This window comes from Geotrypetes seraphini, chromosome 10 (genome assembly GCF_902459505.1).
Source record: "Geotrypetes seraphini chromosome 10, aGeoSer1.1, whole genome shotgun sequence".
Classification (NCBI taxonomy): Eukaryota; Metazoa; Chordata; class Amphibia; order Gymnophiona; family Dermophiidae; genus Geotrypetes; species Geotrypetes seraphini.
The window spans coordinates 21,300,831-21,307,418 of record NC_047093.1 but is presented as its reverse complement, the minus strand read 5'-3'; positions in this window follow the sequence as shown (position 1 = coordinate 21,307,418).

The window sequence follows — 6,588 nt, the reverse complement described above, 5'->3', positions numbered from 1 at the left end:
AAATAAAATACTGCCAGCTGAATATTACCCCCATTGTTTCTTTGTTATGGAGATGAATCATTCAATAAGAGCTCATTTTTTTTGGGGGGGGGGGCTTCAGTCTCATCTGAGTAAGTAGGAATGGGGAAGGGAAAGGTTTCAAGGTACAGTTGGAAATAAATGGAAAGGAGAACTGTGGTATTTGTCAGAATTCAAAACTAAAAGTTTCTTTCCGGTAAGAAACCCTCTGACAAGAATATTGAGTGAATGCACTTTTCCTAAATAGAGACTTCCACAGTCCCAAAGTAACATAGTAGATGACATGTGTGACACACCAATTAGCATGCCCCACCCACTTTAGTGAGAAAAAACGAATCTCCCAAAACCCCAAGAAATGGAACTAGATAAGGAGGAGAGACAACCCAAAAATATATGCACTACTATCACTCAAGCAACTTGATAAAGAAATTTGGAGAAGTTGAGGGAGCCCTCAGTCACACAGCCTCCCTCCGGGAAAACCCCAGAAGTATTGGCTGTCACTGGCTTACACCCAGAAAGGGTGCTAACTGTGAAACATCCCCGGGCTCTCTCGGTGAGAATTTTTGTGATAAATCTACACACAAATAGTGCTGAAAGTGCAAAAATCAATCAAAAACACACTCAAAGTATAAAAGATGAAATTGTCTCTACCCCTTATCCAGGGGGGCCAAACAAAAGTTCAAACGTCCAAATCCAACTATGCAAGAGCCAACTGGAAGTACTTAGCTTCTCTATGGATAATGCAGCCAGCAGATAGCAAGGGAAACCAATGGATGGCTTCCCTTGCACCCTGTGCAGCCGCACTGACCACTCATAGCTTGCTATGACCCTAAACCCTTTATCACCTCATGTACAGACTTAGACTATAAGGCCTCTGTGGACAGTTCCTACTTTACCTGAATATATACCACTCACATGGCTTTGGAGTTGCAGGTAATATACAAGAAATATATATATATATATTTTAAACCTTCCGTTATCTCGGGTACCAAGTCAGACTGTAAGCCCTCTGGGGATAAGATACCTAGTGTACCTGAATGCAACTGGCCTTGGATCCTACTAATGAAAAAGACATGGGCTAAATTCAGACTTCCTGAGTTGCCCCCTTATTTGTGAACATCCCCTCTGTGCGTCATCTTCCTCTACAGCTGTGGGCAATGTGACATTCCTCTGTTCCCAATGAGTTAACAGATGGCTCCAGAGGGTTGGGTGTCCTGGGGGCTGACATATTGATCCAGAGACAATGACCTTACAGATCTGACTATGTGCCACCCAGCAGCATGCGAACCCATTATGTGACAAATTCCCAATTCCGCGGCTAAAGACCACATAAAAGTCAGCTCTGTCAACAGAACGACAGCACCCTGCGTTATGTTTTTAAAATATGGGAAGGGCATTGAATATAGAAATTAAAATTATTGCAAAGCACAGCACTGTGCTTGGCAGGATAACCCTGACTGTTTTCATTTGCAGGAACCACTGAAAAGCAATGAAAAATGCACAGTAAAAGCCATTGCATGTTCGTTCACCATTCAATGTTTTCTTTTAATTACCTTGACATTATATTTTATTCCAAAAGCCAAGCGACGGCTTTATTAATCACTTTAAAATTGTCAGAGAAGAGGTTTTGCTATAAAAAAAATTTTTTAATTGTGCTTTTTATATTCTTTAAACTTGTTTTTGTCCCAATTGAGAAATGCAAATGTTTCTTCACGAGAAGCGATATTTAAATCAAGTAAAAAAAAACCATGTGATAGGTGAAAGGGTGGTTTACCCAATAAAAGCTACGGAAAATATTAAACAAAACCTTTTCTTTAATCACAACAGTCAAGATGTTTTAAAAACTGCATTTAACCAATGTAGACATGTGGGACTAAATTCTACGTTCAGGGCCCGATTCTATATAGGTTGCTCAAAAAAATTGTGTGGCGTTAAATGTGATTCTATAAAAGACACACTATAGAATCACGCAGGGCACCACTTAAGCAGCTTTAGGCGTCGCTAGGAGGCCTTACGAGTATCCTATTGATGCCAGGATCCCTGGGCCTAAGTTGTGCACACAACGGCCCATATTTTATGATTGCACACATAACAAAAGAACACCCATGATCTGCCCCCCCCCCCTAACCACACCCACTTTTAGATAGGCACTTTGGACAAGATGCCTAATTTTTATAGAATTGGGCTTATAACATTCAATTGAAAACAAGAGAATTGACCCAATGATCTCCACAGACAAATCCAAGAAGAAACAAAAAAAACCAATATGGAGAAATGATGTTCCTGAGATGGACTTTATTAATATTAAAATAATATTAAAACTTGGCAAACCACATAAAAACCTCCAGGACGCAGTCCGCTGAAAAGCTTTGGACCCTGGACCCAACGCGGTCCGTGTTTCGACGGAACGTCTTCTTCAGGGGTCCCTATGAAGTCCTATGGTAAAGATACGTGGATAAAAATGCCAGTCAAAGTAACATATACATAGTAGATGATGGCAGATAAAGACCCAAATGGTGCATCCAGTCTGCCCAACTTGATTCAATTTAAAGTTTTTAAAAAATTTTTCCTTCTTAGCTATTTCTGGGCAAGAATCCAAAGCTCTGCCCAGTACTGTGCTTGGGTTCCAAGTGCCAAAATCTCCGTCAAAACCGACTCCAGCCCATCTACACCCTCCAAGCCATTGAAGCCCTCCCCAGCCCATCTTCCCCCAAACGGCCATATACAGACAGACACAGTCAGAAATAAACAGCTTGGGTCCAGGGTCCAAAGCTTTTCAGCGAACTGCATCCTAGAGGTTTTTATGTGGTTTGCAAGTTTTAATATTATTTTAATATTAATAAAGTCCATCTCAGGAACATCATTTCTCCATATTGGGGTTTTTTTTGTTTCTTATAACATTCAATTAGCATCAGTTAAGAGTTAGGTGCCAATTATTGGTATCAATTTAGCCTAGAGCAGTGGTTCCCAACCCTGTCCTGGAGGACCATCAGGCCAATCGGGTTTTCAGGCTAGCCCTAATGAATATGCATGAGAGAGATTTGCATATAATGGAAGTGAGAGGCATGCAAATCTGCTCCATGCATATTCATTAGGGCTAGCCTGAAAACCCGATTGGCCTGGTGGTCCACTGGCCTAGAGTATACATATTCAGGTTTTCCATTCTCTTCTCATACTTCTTTTGCTGCAGACCCCTTACCATTTTTGTTGCCTTCCTCTGGACCACTTCAAGCCGTTTTATATCCTTGGCCAGATACGGCCTCCAAAACTGAACACAATATTCCATGGGCTCCTTTTATAAAGGTGCGGTAGGTGGTTAACGCGCGGAATACCGCGCATTCAACCGCCTACCGCGCTAGTCGCTAACGCCTCCATTGACGAGGCGTTAGTTTGTTGGCTTGCCGCGGGGGTTAGCGCGTGATGAAATGTCCGACGCGCTAACCCCCGTAGCGCACCTTGATAAAAGGAGCCCCAAGTCGGGGCCTCACCGTTGACCTGTACAGGGGCATCAACACTTCCATTTTTCTGCTGGCTTTTCTGTCTACATTGGCCAGGCACACTGATGTAGGCACCGAACCCTATGCAGACTTTATAGAATTGGGGGGGAATGGCACCTAAAAAGTCAGCACCAAAGAAAACCCGCTTAGTGCTCTTCTGTGAACGATGCTTAAAATTAGGCTTGGTTTATTTTTTTTTAAAACACTTATGCCCGAGACCCTACATCTAACTTTTTTTTTTTTTTTAATAATCTTTATTCATTTTAAAATAATTTGAATAAGTGAAGAACAATAAATAAAACACTTACACTATAGACATCACTTAAAATAATACAAGATTCTTACAGATCAATAACCCCCCTACCCAAACTATTCTTTATCAATCAAGTATCTATAAATTTATCATAATTCCGTAATTCACTCCATATTTTTAAATATAAAATTACACATTTATCCACTTAGACATATTTTAAACTTATAAACTACCCTGCCCCCATCCATAATAATATTTGATTATAACCCTTATATTCCTCCCACCCTCCCCCCTCCCTCCCTGGATGTGCAATTCTTCTAACAACAAAATGTATAATTATATTAAATCTACAAAAGACGTCAATGGACCTCATATTAGATTAAAGTTTTTAAAATTCCCTAACTGATCAGCTCTCATTTTTTCATATTTATAATATTTGACATAAACTTGCCCACCAGAATGCAAAATTGAGGCGATCCCAGTTTTTCCATTTAAGTGTAATCAATTGTATAGCTGTATTTGTCATAATTAAAAAGAGACTTCTTTTGTATTTATCTAGGGGATCTTTGATATACAAGCGCTCTCAAGCCACGCCCCCTACATCTAACTTTAGTCAGCACCAAAGAAAACCCGCCTAGTGCTCTTCTGTGAACGATGCTTAAAATTAGGCTTGGTTTATTTAAAAAAAAAAAAAAAAAACACTCATGCCCGAGACCCTACATCTAACTTTAGGTACAGCCATTTGCACCAACTAAAATGTAGTGCAAATCCTTGAGCCTAAATTAGGTGTGGATTTCACACACACACCACCCTATTCTTTTTTTAGTTCAAATATTTTTTATTGGAAAATTTTTCACATAAACATTTAGATAGGAGAATACATTCTCCAAAATATTCCACATAACAATTCCCACCATAAGCAAGGGCTACACATATAGCAGTCCAAAATAAACACCTCCCCCCATATACAGAGAGTGTAACATCATACTCATTCATACTATTCATCTCAAGGGAGTAGAATACATATTTCAGATTTCCAAACAATTAACCAAAGAGTAATGTAATGTAATGTAATTTTATTTCTTATATACCGCTAATCCGTTAGCTTCGAAGCAGTTTACAGAAAATATACATTAAGGATGCAATAAGATAAGATAGGTACTTTGAAATTCCCTTACTGTCCCGAAGGCTCACAATCTAACTAAAGTACCTGAGAACAAACAAATTAGCAAATAATAGAGAGGTAAATAAAGATAGAGGAAAAAATGAGATATGAAGCATCCTAACAAGAATACAGTACATTGAACTCTCAATGCCACACTTTTAAAGCAAAATGTACATTATAAATAATAATATAATGGAAAAAACTAAATTAAATAAAAATATAATTTTAAGAATTAAATAAAATATAGAAATGTAAAAAGAAAGATAAACATTAGAAGTAAGGGAAAAAAAAAGGGAAAAGGAAGGAATATGAATAGAATGGAATGAGAGACCGTTAAACAATAGAATACTAAGGAAATTTAAATAAAAACTAAACAAATAGAAAAATAAAAAAAAAAAAGAGAGAAAGATATAACATGCACGATGGAATAAAAGTCAGGAAGGACTTAATTTTCAATTCCATCAATCATCAAATGTCATCAACCCTAGTGCTTTAGCCGTTTCAGCCGGGCAACCGCCAACATCGACCTCTGCTCATCAGCCATGGGTCCACTTTTTCATAGCAGTGAGAAACATCTCTCAATTTCCGGACCACTGTCCACCACACTTAACAACTCTCAGATCTCTCCGGCTCCAATTCTCCGCTCCCTGGTCCGGACCATGCAATTCACTCAGCCATCCCTCACTCTTGGTGGCACCGTCCCTCATAACAGCACTCCAAGTCGAATGCGGGACGTCAGGCGCGGCGAGACTCCAGGTAGGAAATCCGAAGCTGCATCGCTGCAGGGAGCCAGAGTCCATGCTGATCACTTCAGACTTGGCGCATCCGCCTCGACAACCGCCTCCACTCGACGACTCAGTCACCCTCCGTCGACCTCGGCAACGCTCCCCCTCCGACTCTCCACCATCAGCTCCACTCGCCATGGATCGGTCGCTAGGCACAACTCAGGATCGCCAAAGTGCAGGAAATATCAGGTGAGAAAGAGGCCAGCCGTCAGGCACAGCTCAGGATCGCCTAAGGTGCAGGAATATCAGGTGAAGAACGAGGCCTTTCTGATAGACCGAGAACAACGGTCAAATCAGAACCGTCAGATCAAAGTCCACAAGTGAAGTCCCAACCAGAATAAAAAATCAAAAAAGATTAAAGATAAAAATAACACAGATAAAAATAACAATTAAATAAATAAACAAAAACAGCAGGAAAACCAAAAAGAAAAAGAAATAAAAGAGAATAAAGGGAGACGGCACAAATGGTGGCTTAATCGGCTGCCATCTTGTTAGAATGCCAGCAAAGTAGCCGTGCCAATTTTAGTCTCTGGCTCTAACAGACCTCGATGACAATTTAGCGCTGACGGATCCGTCTCAGCATAGGGAGGGAAAAGTATTAGGATCCGTCAGCGCTAAAATGTCATCGAGGTCTGTCAGAGCCAGAGACTACAAGTGGCGTGGCTACTTTGCTGGCAATAATTGAATGTTTATAGAGCTCGGACGGTTGGCGCCACTGGTATCTTTTGCAGGAGAGATTTTCTGCTAAAGTTCATTAAGGGGAATGGTTTTAGTCTCTGGCTCTGACAGACCTCGGTGACATTTTAGCGCTGACGGATCCTAATATTTTTCCCTCCCTATGCTGAGACAGATCCATCAGCGCTAAATTGT